Raw genomic sequence first — 14,737 nt, 5'->3', positions numbered from 1 at the left:
AAAACATTCCGGGTTGGTAAACATGAGCGTGCTGTGTGCAGCTCACTGACCTCTTGCTATTTCAGCTATTTCTGTTTGAATTTCAAATTGATTGAAATGAAACAAAATTGACCCCAATTCTGGTTTTGTACTATATTTACATTTGCATTTTAGGCATTTAGCTGACCAGAGCGGCTTCAGATCCACTGCTCGTGCTGCATGTAACAGGAAAAAAATATTGTTCTTTGTGATAAAGTATGTTCATCCCCCAGGTCATGTAGGAGCGCAGCACACGCTCTGTTTGGGTTTTCACCTCTGCACCACCGGCTCATCATTCTGTCATGCAGTATGGGAGCTGTCAACAGTGACACCCCGTACTGGTTGGCTGTCAAGGATGGATGGTACAGCCTACACGAGCGCCTCTTCATTTAACCTAGGGTTCTACTCTACAGCCATGTTAGGTTAATGGAATGAATTGTACTGTATGACAGAGGCATGTTTGATCCGCCGACCAGGCGCTCCTTAGATGGGCTGAAAATGGGATTAGATGTGGGCTTATGAAGGACGTTGTACTGACCTGGCCCCCGCAGCTGTGAGGTCTCACCACTGTACACAGACAAACATGGCTGAATTAGCCTACTATATTTGTAAGAACCTTCAGTGACTCCATTCATTCCCTATCCTCCATCCCGACCCCTTAACCCTCACCACTACATTAACCTTAACACTAACATTAACCTAAACCTAATCCTCATTCTAATTTTAACCCTAACCCTAAAGTCCTTACCATAAAATAGCCCCTTAAAGTAATAGTCCCCAATGCTTTCCTATAAATAAATGTCTGTTTTGCTACTCTCCGATTAATACCATACAACAGTGATTTAACCTATACCCAGTTCATGAAAGCATTTACATATGTGTGCTGCCCTGGATAAAATCCTCTGGCACATAGTAGTGATGCGTTTCCTGTTTCTGGCGGTTTGTTAGGAAGTAGACTACATTTTCTGGAGAAAACAGTACCGGCTAAGACGCAGTTCTAGGTGGTTGCTAGGGTGTTCTAGATGTTTGCTAGGATGTTTCTAGGTGGTTGCTAGGGTGTACTAGGTGGTTGCTAGGGTGTTTCTATGTGGTTGCTAGGGTGTACTAGGTGGTTGCAAAGGTGTTTCAAGGTGGTTGCTAGGATGTAGTAGGTGGTTGCTAGGGTGTAGTAGGTGGTTGCTGGGGTGTTTCTAAGTAGTTGCTTGGGTGTACTAGGTGGTTGCTAGGGTGTTTCTAGGTGATTGCTAGGGTATACTAGGTGGTTGCTAGGGCGCTTGTAGGTAGTTGCTAGGGTGTTTCAAGTTGTTGCTAAGGTGTTCTAGGTGGTTGCTAAGGTGTACTAGGTAGTTGCTAGGGTGTACTCATTGGTCGCTAGGGTGTACTACGTGGTTGCTAGGGGGATTCTAGGTGGTTGCTAGAGTGTACTAGGTGGTTGCTAGGGTGTTTCTAGGTGGTAGCTAGGGTGTACTAGGTGGTGGCTAGGGTCTACTAGGTGGTTGCTAGGGTGTTTCTAGGTGGTAGCTAGGGTGTACTAGGTGGTGGCTAGGGTGTACTAGGTGGTTGCTAGGGTGTACTAGGTGGTTGCTAGGGTGTACTCATTGGTCGCTAGGGTGTACTAGGTGGTTGCTAGGGGGATTCTAGGTAGTTGCTAGAGTGTACGAGGTGGTTGCTAGGGTGTTTCTAGGTGGTGGCTAGGGTGTACTAGGTGGTGGCTAGGGTGTACTAGGTGGTTGCTAGGGTGTAATAAGTGGTTGCTAGGGTGTCTCTAGGTAGTTGCTAATGTGTACTAGGTGGTTGCTAGGGTGTAACAGATGGTTGCTAGGGTATTTCTAGGTGGTTGCTAGGGTGTACTAGGTGGTGGCTAGGGCGATTCTAGCTGTGTGTGTGCGGGTTGATGTGTACCGATGTGTAGTATGCGTGTGGCTGACTATACACGTACTGGTACTAGCACATACTGGTACATGTACTGGTACTATATACGTAGCAGTAGCTGTGTGTCTCTCAGGAGAGATAGTGTGTGTGCGTGTGTGTGTGTGTGTGTGTGTGTGTGTGTGTGTGTGTGCGCGTGTGGGTAGTTGCGGTGATAATGTTTGAAAGATTGTGTATGTGGTTTTAATTTTTGATTAAATGTAAATAGCGCAAAAAGTAAAAGTCAGATCAAAAAGTTGAATGCAAGCATAAATCGACATAACAGATGCAACAAGATGCAACTTGAACAGTTTCAAGTGCAAACGGTGTGGGAGGAGATAGCACACCAATTTTGGGGAAGAAAAAGTTTTTGCGGAATAAGAAGAAGAAGCACAATAAATAATGGCATTTCTACAGTGGGCTAGCTGTAGGCTAAATAGACAAAGAACTGAGTAGTTAGCATGAGCAGTGATAGCCACCATGGCTGAACAGACAGAGAAAAGAGCGCCACCTACAGAAACTCAAACTTCATTAACAGAAAATCCAAGGAAAAAGAAACAGATTAATCACTCAAAGGAAGGCAAGTGTGCTAAAAAGGGAAGCGACTGTTTCTGAGCCAAACGTAGACTGAACATCAGAGTTAGCTTTCCAAGATGAAAAGCACTCCAAGATGAGAAGGACCTGAGGAGAGATGCAGATGTGGCTCTTTGTCTTTATAGTTTATTAGCCACAGATACATAGAGTGTCTTTATTATTATGTTGGGCCAGTGCCGACACTGCAAGTTGCAAGTTAACTGTTGAAAGATAACTGGCAATTTAACATCAGGTAAACATTTCACAACTTAATTCTAATAACAGCAAACTTGCCTGTTTAGCTCAGTTTAGTGATAGCTTGGTTAGCAGGTTCTTGCATAGGTCTATAGTTAACATTACTGTAAGCTGTTGCTGTCTTTTCTCGATATAACATTATTATCTGTACACTGAGTATTTTGTTGTGGCTACTGATTGTAATAGATATGCAGTAATAATATAATAATGTAATTCAACAGTTATCATTTCATAAAATGTTGTGTAGACATTACCATCTCTGTAGAGAGAGTTCAATCAAATTCTGTGTGTAAATCCATTTAAAATAAAACGCAGGACCACAGCAATGTGAGCTTTACCGTTCCCTGGTCTTGGAGGAACTCTGGTGATTATACATTTCCTCAGCAGATCATGTCAAACTGAGTTGTTTTGATATCTTCAACATATAAAGATACATGGATAATTATGTCTTCTGTGTCAAATGCTTTTTACACACCAGGAGCAGTAATGTATGCAGACTCTTTCATCAGCAGTAATCTGGAAGACATGCCAGGGATGCAGCAGAGTTGTGTAATGTGTGTACACCGCTATGTATGTACACATCTCAACTGTCCTGTGATCGCACACTTTTTTCAAGCTTTCCGGATCATTTTCTCTCTCTTTCTCTCCTTTCTCTCTCCCCTCTGTCTTTCCATCATTTTCTCTACAGGTATTTTAATGCAAAACCCTGCTGAGATCAATCGCACCTGATAAACCAGGTCCATACAGGCGAAAGTCTCAAAGGAGCGAAGGAGATCTTATATTTAAAACATTATTATACATAATGCACACGGATCATACATTTTTAAACCTTCAGTCCTGATACACTGCTGTGGTGCTGTGTAGCGATGTGCGCTCCATACAAAGCTACTGGGTGCTGCCTTTAGATTTTGCGCTTCACACACATTGTCGGAATAATAAGCATCGATACACAAAAAGGAATAGAGAGAGGGAGATGAAGGGAAGACAATAAACAATTTGACATCTCTGGGGTGCTACTGGGAGCACTCTCCTTGTTGTCTTTGGTTTGCATTGCCATTTCCATTACGGCAGAGCTCAGAGAGGAGCTTGGCTCAGGGTGGAGAGGGGAGAAATGAGAGAGAGAAAACTCACACATCCTGAGGGTAGATGTTGATTTGAAGGGAGAAAAGAAAGAATAATAGCCTTTGATGTGAAAAATAAAAGCAACCGCTTCGCAGCTTTGATGGGCGAATGTCAGGAAACAGCGGCCTAATTGGTGTTGTAATCTCCAAGGAAGCGAAGGAGAGGCTGAGGCTTTGCACCCCACATCCACTAGTTGGACGGATGATGGGGCTAAAGTATGAGGCTATATACCAAACATTTAGCAGCGTGTTTCCACTGCCATATACCCATAGGCAAGGTTGGAGAGTTACACATTACGAGGGGATTACAGGAATCTGATATGAAATCTGAGTAGAGCATCAACCATTATTAGCATGAGGAACCTAATATAGCAATAATACCCAAGAGGGCATTCGTTAATGTGTATGGGTGTAATAAAGTACCCATAATCACAGTAAAGAAGTCCTTAAAACTATTTTGGCTTTTATACAACAGTTACCAGTGCGTCTGTACTGAATAAAATGCTTTCTCCAAAGTAGTGTACATACATTAAGATACAAATAGGAAAACGGGAAATATCGTTGACTAGCTCCCTGGTTACCAACGGATACAGCAGCCAATAACATGTGGCTAGCCGTGCTTCATGCACTGCTGGAACCAGTGCCTTTGGCCAATAAGATTTCTGGGCTGAAAGTGCCTGTTGTTCAACAATAATCCCATATGGGGGTGGGGTCTGCAATCCAGATCCACTTTCATACCCTATGTTTAATACGACATTTTTAAGCTACAGGATCGACTACATTCATGGTACAGTATGTTTTCTGTGGATTAGGAGGAGTTGATTTGGACTCACACATGTTGACCTGTGTTGATGTTGCACCTCTGTAATTACTGTCAAAGTCACAGTTTGTTGTTTTGTGAATGGGTGCATAACTGTGTTTTTTGTGTGCACTTGCTATGAAAAGAATTTCCTATTGAGAACATTAAACTAAACCAAGTAACATTACAGCATAGATGTTAACCATGTCAACTCCTCACACAACCATCTGTATGGGGCACGATGGACGACCTGGATAGATGATTGACTGCGCTACCAGAGCTCCAGAATATTGCTGTTTTTGGATGAAAACTACACATCTTCAAAAAGTAAGTTTTCCAGAATTGAGGAGAAGAATGCTTATTTTTGTAACTGAGTAAATGAGAATGAGTTTCAAGGGCCCAAGGGTCAGAAAACTCATCACTCTCATAATTGACCGCATATCCTTTCAATTCCAGTAAGGAAAAGAAAAACCACAAAATTGTATAGTTGCATAGTTTTGCCAATATTCTAACATACTGATATGGTTTTTTCTCACTAACACATATTTCCATGAGCTACAGTAGACGAGAAGACACTTCCGCTCTCAGTAGCACAAAGTAACAACTCAATTTCAGTCCAGCATTAGCTGAGGGGATTTGAGAGTTGTGAATTCTTTGCAATGTATTTTGTTACAGCATCCATGAGAGACCGGGGTTAATGTTAAAACGAGAACAACTTGTTGGGTCAGCGGTTCAGCCTGAGCAGATTGATTTGAAGCACAGGTGCTTCACAGGGGTGGGTTGGTGGGTCGGTGGGTGGACTGGGTGGGGTGGGGGTAGGTAGCGAGCAAGTCAGGAGCTGGGGTTTTCTGATGGTCTTGTGGCGTTATGTGCCCTCTTGTCATGGGCCCGGCATAATTCCTGGTAGATATCCTGATTCCACAACAGGCTGGCTTGTATTTACTTTTCCACAATCCCACCTTTATGATCAACTGAATTATTTACTATTCAGACTATTCATATTAAATATGCAACCCAGCCACACACTCACCGGCTGCTGAAATATTGATATCCAGGTTTTACAAACAGCAATATAAAACAACAGCATCACTCGGCATCCAATCTCAGAAACAGGATGAGCTGGCAGAACTGACTCTCAACGAAGAGAAAAGGAGCTTTGCAGATTTTTCTTACTCTGCAACAATGGAGATATCCATAGTAATTAAGTGTGTCCAATAAAAACATTGATAGTACAGTAATGAAATAAGCCTTGTTACTAGTGAGGCCTTAGACTCTGGGAGCTGAGAGAGCCATTGTAATTGAGGAGCAGTTGTGTTATCCCAAGCTCCATTAAAATTTCATCACCCCCGCACATTTCCATGAATGGCATTATTCAAATTATGCTAAATCACATCAGCTTGCCTGCTTGGCGATGCAAAGTTGCCCGTGACAATGGCTGAGGCAAGATTCCCAAAGTCTAGAATGGGCCTGCATGTCATTTAACAGGATGCTTCATATTCTAAACAGATGCTGAAATGCTACTGAGTGTTGGCCCTGGGCCTCTGTGTATTTGGAGCAGTGAGAAATAAGGATACTGAAACCAGCACATTTGAGACAAACCTCAGCTTTATTCAATCAATTACAGCACATGTGGTTTAGAAATAACAGATAAGCAGTATAAATCGAACAAGCTTGGGGGGCGTCTGGGCCTACAATGTCAGGAACGGTTGCATCAATGGGGATTTTTTTCCTGCCTGGCACTTATTTATTTACCTTACACTTCTCTATTAAATTCTACATAAATATTCTAAGGACACAGGCATATTTATTACATCTATTGTCTGGGCATGTTGTACTCCTCACTATTGTTTGTAATGTTGGCGATCTAGGAATGTAAGCTTATTCCACTGTTGCACTCTTATAGGCGGCTCTCAGTAACAGTCTTGGCTAAATGCCTAAAATGTATACACAAAAAGTACATGAACTTTCTTTTTCTTGCTACATACACTGGACAATGCTTAGCTCAAAGGGTAGAGCAATGTCATTCACACTGCAACTCATTTAATTGCACCCTCTGAGTCATATTGCATGCAACACACAAAAAACAAAACAAGTGTAACACAACTTGACACTGATTTGTTATTGCACCTAACTCAGATGGCAGTGAAATATTCATCGGGTGGAGGGACTGCCTACTCCCATGCCCATAATAAGTCACCAGCTAACACAGTGAGTGTTGCTTGTCTTAACCCAGGCCATGGGAACATCATTATGATTATAGTAGAGTGATTTCATGATACCTGGCCGTTAATAATACATGATAAATAGCTGGATGAAGGGAACAAAGCAGTGTGTAATATTAGGTGACCCCGTGTTATTAGCGCTGAGAGGAACCATTAGCGAGTTGCCTTAACCTGCCTTAATGAGGTCTCCCTGCTCTGGGAGAGAAAGGGACGATTGGTGCATACGATAAAGGAGGAACAGGAGTCGGGGAAAATGGAGAACACACACAGAGGTGTGTGGTCACTAGGTCTCCGCTGCTTACCGCTGTTTCTGTCTATTAAAGGAATGCTTTATCTCTTTGTGCCCGCTGCTTATTTTTTCCACGATTATCTCAAGCAACAGCAAAATCAATGTAAATAATCTATATATGAAGAGTTTCAGGCCAATGCAAGGCACCCATCATTTGAAAGATTTGACACCTGATCAGTTGAGTAGAAACAAAATCCCATCAATTCAATATCATTTAAGGTTTAATTTTTTTTTTAACCTTTATTTATCCTGGGAAAGTGGATGTATCCTCTTTTTCATGCCCTGATTCATATTCATACAGTTCCACACATTCAGAAGTGTGTTCATTTCTGCATTTAACGATATTGAGCAATAATCAGGTAACTTTTTTTTTCCCCCAAAGTGACTGAAACTATACATATGAGAAATGCCTGGCAGGCTGTACAATCAATAGATGACTCCTATTTGTTGATGTAACATGTGGGTGTGTTTAGTTGCAGGTATGTATTTGTGTATGTATATATTTCCCCCTCCTTATAGCTCTGTGTACGCATACAGCCTTCAATAGTTACCACATCACCAGCATATTAGTTAAGACAGGGTGCATGCAAGCTTAACAGAGCAGGTCATGTTGGGTAAACGATGCAGTGTTTTGAATATACAGAGCCATAAAGCTAATTAAGTGAGTCGAATTAATTACGAGTGGTGCGGCCGCTTGTTACGGCCCTGTACAAATGAGTGGCGGTGGCTGTGGAGGGGTGAGGTGGTGTGGGGTGTGGGAGGTCTAGCGGTGTAAAAGATGGAGATAAAGTGGACTGAATGATGAGCCACAACACCTCCAGCCGTGGACCAAGTGTCAGACACGACAGCAGATATGACAGATGCCCGGCAGGGTGTGAAGTGAATAGATGACTCTTATGAGTTCATGTACTGTATGGGCATCCGCAGTCTGTGGCTGTGTGTGTGTACTTGTGGGTATATGAGTGTGTGTGTGTGTGTGTCTATATGTATATGAGTGCACATATGAGCTATGTGTGAGTGAATTGTGAATGTCTGAATGTGAATCTGAATGTGCTGAACGCTACAGCTGCAACCATACAGTATGCACACACATACATATGGGATGGTAAAGGAGAATACTGGTGTCATTCAGAGATGTAGCCCATTTACTATTGTCTACATCTCTGTTGTCATTTTTTAAAATAAAATTTACAGTGTCAAACCTCGCTTGAAATTAACTGCTGTCCCGGCTAACAAAGACGCCCCAACTAAAAAGACATGGATGTGACAATAAAGTTTGTAAGGCAACATGGTTTTTGAGGGATTATTTCCAGGCAGAGACTTCCATTTCTTCCTGTGGGTGTCAGGTGATTGACAGTAAGCAGAGCGTAACATAATGCGCACACTGATATGAAAACACACAACTTGGGCACAATGAAATAATAAAACAGAAACTTTGACAAAACCAAATTAAGGCTTCATGTTTACCATGATGGATTATCCAACTTGGGCAATTTTCAGGTCTGTGGAAGTTGTTTTTTTATACTGTACAAGAATGAATGGCAGCAAATGGCTTCTTCTGAAGGGAGGTAAAGGAGCCTTGATATGTCCAACTATAGGAATAATGTAAAGGAGAGCAGTAATCTATCATGTTTATATATAGAGTGATATGTATAGTCTACTGTTCACTGTCCCCTTACACTGTATGTGAGGTCCTGATGTCTTTGCCCCATGTGTGTCAGTATGTGCTGTGTAGCTCTGTTGTCAATATATCTCTGCACCAACATCACCAAGACAAATTCCTGTACATTTTCTTTCCCCTTGGTGAATAAAAAGATCCTCATTCTCATTCTGAAAGCGTAGCATTGTGTGACTATGGGGGAAAGATTGTAACGGTAATGATTGACACGTGTGGCTAGCCGGACCAGAGGATGGACATGGGTTCAGTCGGGATCATCTTAATCAGAGGAGGAGAAGAAGCCGGAACATTACTCGTCAGTCATGTGACAGAGCCTCATTACCCACACACATCACCAAACCAGAGACTTTCTCAAGAGTGTTTATTACACTGGGCTCGGGGGGAGAAATCGATATGAAATGACAGCTGTTTAGTCCATTCTTGTGGCGAGTGGAGTTGACCTATACACAGTGGGACTGGTCTACCTTAAGTCACTGTGTTCAGCTAGCCGGGGCACGATCCTATCATGGGCTGGGATGTGGTTACATTAGGGCTTCCGCTGGTTGCATTTTTAGAACGAGAGAGAGAGAGAGAGAAAGACAGAGAAAGAGTAGAGAGAGAAAGAGAGAGTGATGGTTGACAGAGCGAGTTGGAGAGAGGATGAAGTCTACTAAACTGCAGGCTGGAAAGGCTGAAAAAGGTAAATAGCCTGTATAGGGGTGTACACTTGAGAGAGAGAGAGAGCAAGGAGAGAATGCAAATGAGGGACAGAGACAGAAAGAAAATGATGTCCTTAGTTAATGGAGCTATCAGAAGGGCGTACTGATAGTAGGTACCTGATGGTGTTCAATAAATGATGGACTTCATTCCAAAATGCTATATAACCATTGTGAACAAAACTGCCTCATTAATTATTACTTAATAGTTTGAAATCCAGATGACTGCATCTTCAAAAAATGTTGCTACTCTGTAAGCAAATGTCCTGAGGTAGGTAATCACTTCAGTAATATTCCACACTGGGGTTTACTTTCATGCCAGCAGTGTTTTTATGACTATTTATTTTATTTTTTATTTTTATTTTATTTTATTTTACCTTTACCCCACGTTAGTCCCAATAGGATCAAGGATCTCTTTTCCAAGGGAGACCTGGCCGAGATCCCAGAAACACATTATGTTTCAGACAGAACAACAGTAAAAACATTTTATTATAAGTAGAAGTGGGAGGAGAGCGGAAGAGACAAATAGACAGATAGTGAGTGAGAGAGAGAGAGAGAGAGAGAGAGAGAGAGAGAAAAGAAACAGCAGTGGTTGTCACATCATTCAAAATGGTGGATATGGCATTTTGGAGTGAAAGTCTTCAAATATAGCCCCCTATTGGATGAAAAAAGAAGAAATGTACACGGCAGCAACACTTCCTAGTATGTCCTACTGTTGTCAGTCTGTGGGGAACCCAGAGCATAGCACAGCTGTTAAGTACTTTTAGCAGAGCCATTGTTCAGTGAAACAAAAAAGCCCATTCAGCTTGGCTGGTTTCCAGAGCACTCCTATAGCGGCCAAATGTTTATCATTGTTTTGACACTGCATAGGATAGGACAGCATGGGGTATGCCTATAGATAGTGGGTTTGAGTGTGTGTGTGTGTGTGTGTGTGAGTGGGGGAGTGTGGAGGGTGATTATAGCAGAACAACTCACTATAGCCATTGTACAGTGCGCCTTCAGGCATTTATCCAGCATCTATCATGCATTAATGCTGCAGACAATCCTTTATTGAATGTTACACATAAACAAATTTATATATTGTATATATATACTATATTGTAACAACAGACTAGTTCGCTGACCATTCCTTGTAACTTACATCTGAAAGGAAAGCAAAATTAGATTTTCCTTTAGCAATTCCTCTTGGGGCTGGAGTGAAAGTGCAGCAGTAGTTCAGCAAGCATGCAGTAAAACAAGGCTTCTACAATGGCTACACATGCATCTGCCATAGTGTTGTGGATGTAGCAAAAACCCATGTTTCTTATTAGTTCCCATTTCGACAAAGTGATCTCTGCTCTCTCTAATGATTGACGTTTCCGCTGCCCTTGAAGCAAGCAGAATTGAGTCCGTCTTTGGCGTAACAGCACAGGACAGAAATGAAAGGTGTTACATTATCTGTTCTGACTGCAGTCCGATAGCTACTATTACACAGATTTTGCTTCCCCTCTCTCCTTACCCATTTAATCTCTTCATTCTGGCAGTGTGCACAGCCAGGACAGTTCTGCTTTATTCTAATTGCATACTTTCGATTAAAAAAGCTTGTTTTCCTTGATTACTTTGATGTTGAAATGGGAGCAGGGGAGCAATTCACATTCATTCGGCAGTATGTTTCCCCCCCCTGCTCTTTTGTGCTAACAGCAGAATTCCTATTTATATATTGGCAGTGGAGCTAAATTACTGCAAACATCTCTGTGGGCCAGCCAGGCATAACAGATTGGCAGGGTCCTGTATTATGTCAGTGCCCCCTACTGGCGGCTGGCGGAAACACACCGCTGTTTATTCCAGGCACATATGGCATTAGGGGCCGGGAGAAACACAGTGGAATGGGCTCCTGGATTCTTTGCTGGGCTGCTGGAATATTTGCCAAATGAATCCCTCATGGCTTGGATTCTTCTCCTCTGTGATCTTGAGACATCATACATTTGTGTTGCTATGTTCACATACCAGGAGTGGGAATTTCATTTACATTCACATTTTAGGCATTTAGCTTACAGTGTTATCTAGAGCAACTTGCAGTGAGTCCAACAGTAGAATAGGCTCCAACCCCTAAATCACTACCATAACAAGAAAGAAAAAAGCAAAAAATGCAAGGGTCAGAGCTGATGGGCTTTGATAATATTCCTGTGATCACACTAGCATCATGAAAGAGAGAAGTGCAAGGGAAAGAAATAAATAATAAGGGCTAAGGACAGACTTAGACTGGATTTATTTTGGGATAAAAATAAATAAGAGCAAGTAGAAAAGAAAGATATGGGCGAGGGGACGTGATTCAGAGGGAAGAGGGTGAGGTGAGGTGAGGTACTTGTTGAAGAGACGAGTTCTCACAAGAATGTCAACAGAAGCTCTAGAGAGGAACATATTTCAAGAGAACAGGGTTGAACGAGGATGAAGATAGAGGAGCTGGGATTCCTTATCTCAGTGTGTTTTGATGCTAAATGCTACATGCTACATGCTATAGCTCAGTACTGTGGGGCTTAGGGCTCAACTGCCCTTACAGCTTTCTGCGCTGGAGAAGAGGTGCAGAACAAAGCCTGATCAGACGTGTATCCTTCATGAGACTCATTGATGTTACCCCACCAGGTTTGTGACTAGAGGCCTGGGATCACGCGCCAACTTCCCCGCTGGGATGTGAGGGCCTCTCCCCAGAGTCCCATCACACACTGGTACAACACCAGCAAACATCAAGGGGCTTTTGCTCTTTTTATGTTTTATTTTCTCTCTGTTTCTCTTCTCATAATAGTGAAGTAGAGAGTTGCACAAGAGTGCACAAAATGCAACAAACACTCTGCCTAATTAGGCTTTTAGCAGTCAACTACGGGTCAATTAGGAGTGTGATTCAACAGCTGAGAGCTCAGCTGGAGCAAAAGCTTGGAGATAAAAGCAAAAATAATAATATATATATAAAAAAAGACTCCCTTTTGCCATGTATCTGGGGTCCAGAGGAAAAAATAGATACGGACAGAGAAAAGAAACCATGTGCGGTAAGATGCAAGCACTGAACTACAATTGTTAGAGATAAATAGGATCAAATTCCACCAAACTAAATTCAGCTACATGCCAGTGTTCGTGTGCTGCCATGGCACCCAACAAGTTATGCCACACAATAAAATAATATTATCCACTATAAATTGAATGTATTGTTGGAGGAAATATCGGTTTGAGACTTGACACTAATGGATACATAGAGATGCCATAAAAGCCTTTTAAAGAAATTGCCTCGTTATCAATAAAAGTACAGGATAATTTAAAGCTTCTCTGTGTAGTTTCAGGAAGCAAATGCCAACCTCTGAAATCTCTCTCTCAAAATCTCTCAAAAAAAAAAGTTCATTACATAGCCTTGGAACTGAATAAAAGATCCAGCAGGTTGCTGTTTAGCTGTGGTGGTGCAATCCCAATCCCCCCATACAAAGAAGCATCTTTGAGGCTAACTGTTGGTTCACTTCAAATCGTTATTTTTGGGTATATGATGAGATTTGAAATAAGCTCTAAGCATTTGCAAATAATTATTATATAATTCATTTTTTTCTTACCACAACAGCATAGCTCAGCTGTAATATAGTAGGCCTATTGATAAGAACCTTCCATCTCCCATCATGTCAGAGCCTGTGCCAGCTGCACCTTGGGATGAGGTTGTTTGTCTTCATTAGCATCCCGTGTTTCTTCAGTGTTTTCATTAGCGAGGTCCCCTCCTGTATTTGTCAACCGGAGTGAAAGGCCAGAGACACAACAGAATGTGGGTCACGCTTTAATCGTTTTCATGCTATCTCTACCACTCTCCGAGGTGTTTGTTTTCCATTAGCCGAGGAGAGACTTTCCCACACTGGGGGTTCTGGAGCAGCTGGTACAGCCCAACCCTGCCAGTCTTGAGAACGGAGGGGAACGAGGCTGCAGGTTTATTCCCAAGCATTCCTCCTTTCCCACCTGCCTCTATGGCCGCAGCATGGCGGCCTTTCTGGAAAGCTGGCAGCAATGAGATCAAGATGAGGCGAGATACAATTTGTTAATCCCAGAGGGAAACTCAGGTGTCATGCCACAGCAAAGAAGAGAGAGGAACGGCAACACCGGTTTCATTAAGAAAATAGCATGTTTACCGTTTGAAAAAACTGACACCTGCTGTTACAAAATGATTGGTGGCATGACACATTATGAGTAACCATTTAAGTTATAAGTCATCTTAAGACTGTTCCTTACAAAATATATATATATTTTTTTCATCTTTTGAAATACTGATGAATTTCAGGTAGCAACATTTTTCCAAAAATGGATTTATAGCATTTTGGAATAGAAACCTTCCTATACCATACATATATATTTATTTCCCAGATTATTATCAGATACTGTGAATAACAGTAAGCCCCTCAGACCAGCAAGGATATTCTTCTTCTTAATCTCTTGTGATTTGCTTTCATTGTACCTACAAAGGTCACTTTGCCATACTGTAAACATGTCATATCAGATTCAGTTGATATATTTTTTTGCCTCTAACAAGAAGCCAGGGGGTGTTCAGTGCAGTACAACACACATAAGTGCACTCACACATGCATGCACACACACACGTACACTCATGCACACTGGTGAAAGTATTGCATGTAGATTAACCTCTATAATGGCTCAATCCATTACGTAGATTCAGATAGGAGATCTGCGTAATCGTGCTCATGTAACATCGTCCATCTCCAATGCGCTCACCCTGCTGAACACAACGGCACCGACGCATAATCATCACACAACGTGACCTCTAATTAAACTATGAAGAGTAACTTTGAGGAGGAATTGTTTCCCGCACTCCATTTACATGCATTACTGGCTAATGAAAAAGAATTCAGGTACTGTCAGCAGTTTAATGAGCCTCTCACCTATTGTTTCGAGCACTTTTCAGTGGAACTGCATCTCCCTTCCTCCTCCCTCTCATCAAAACCGACTGTAGATAATGCTCTCAATGTGTAAGTTGCAGTGATTAGCAACTGTGATTTAAGCTCATTCTTAATTAACCTTGCTCTTAATTCCCTCCCCCACTAATTTCCAGCAGAGACAATGGAGATACTGCGCTGAATGCTCATGGGACTGAGCCCATTACGACGGCAGGGTGATAGAGATACGGTGTATCTCACCATGTGCACATTAACCAAGTCAATAT

Source organism: Centroberyx affinis, unplaced genomic scaffold (genome assembly GCF_046629955.1).
Source record: "Centroberyx affinis isolate AG114_WGS23_722 - 3 ecotype Tasmania unplaced genomic scaffold, CSIRO-AGI_Caff_v1 ptg004476l_1, whole genome shotgun sequence".
Taxonomy (NCBI): Eukaryota; Metazoa; Chordata; class Actinopteri; order Beryciformes; family Berycidae; genus Centroberyx; species Centroberyx affinis.
Note: the sequence above shows the minus strand (reverse complement) of the source record.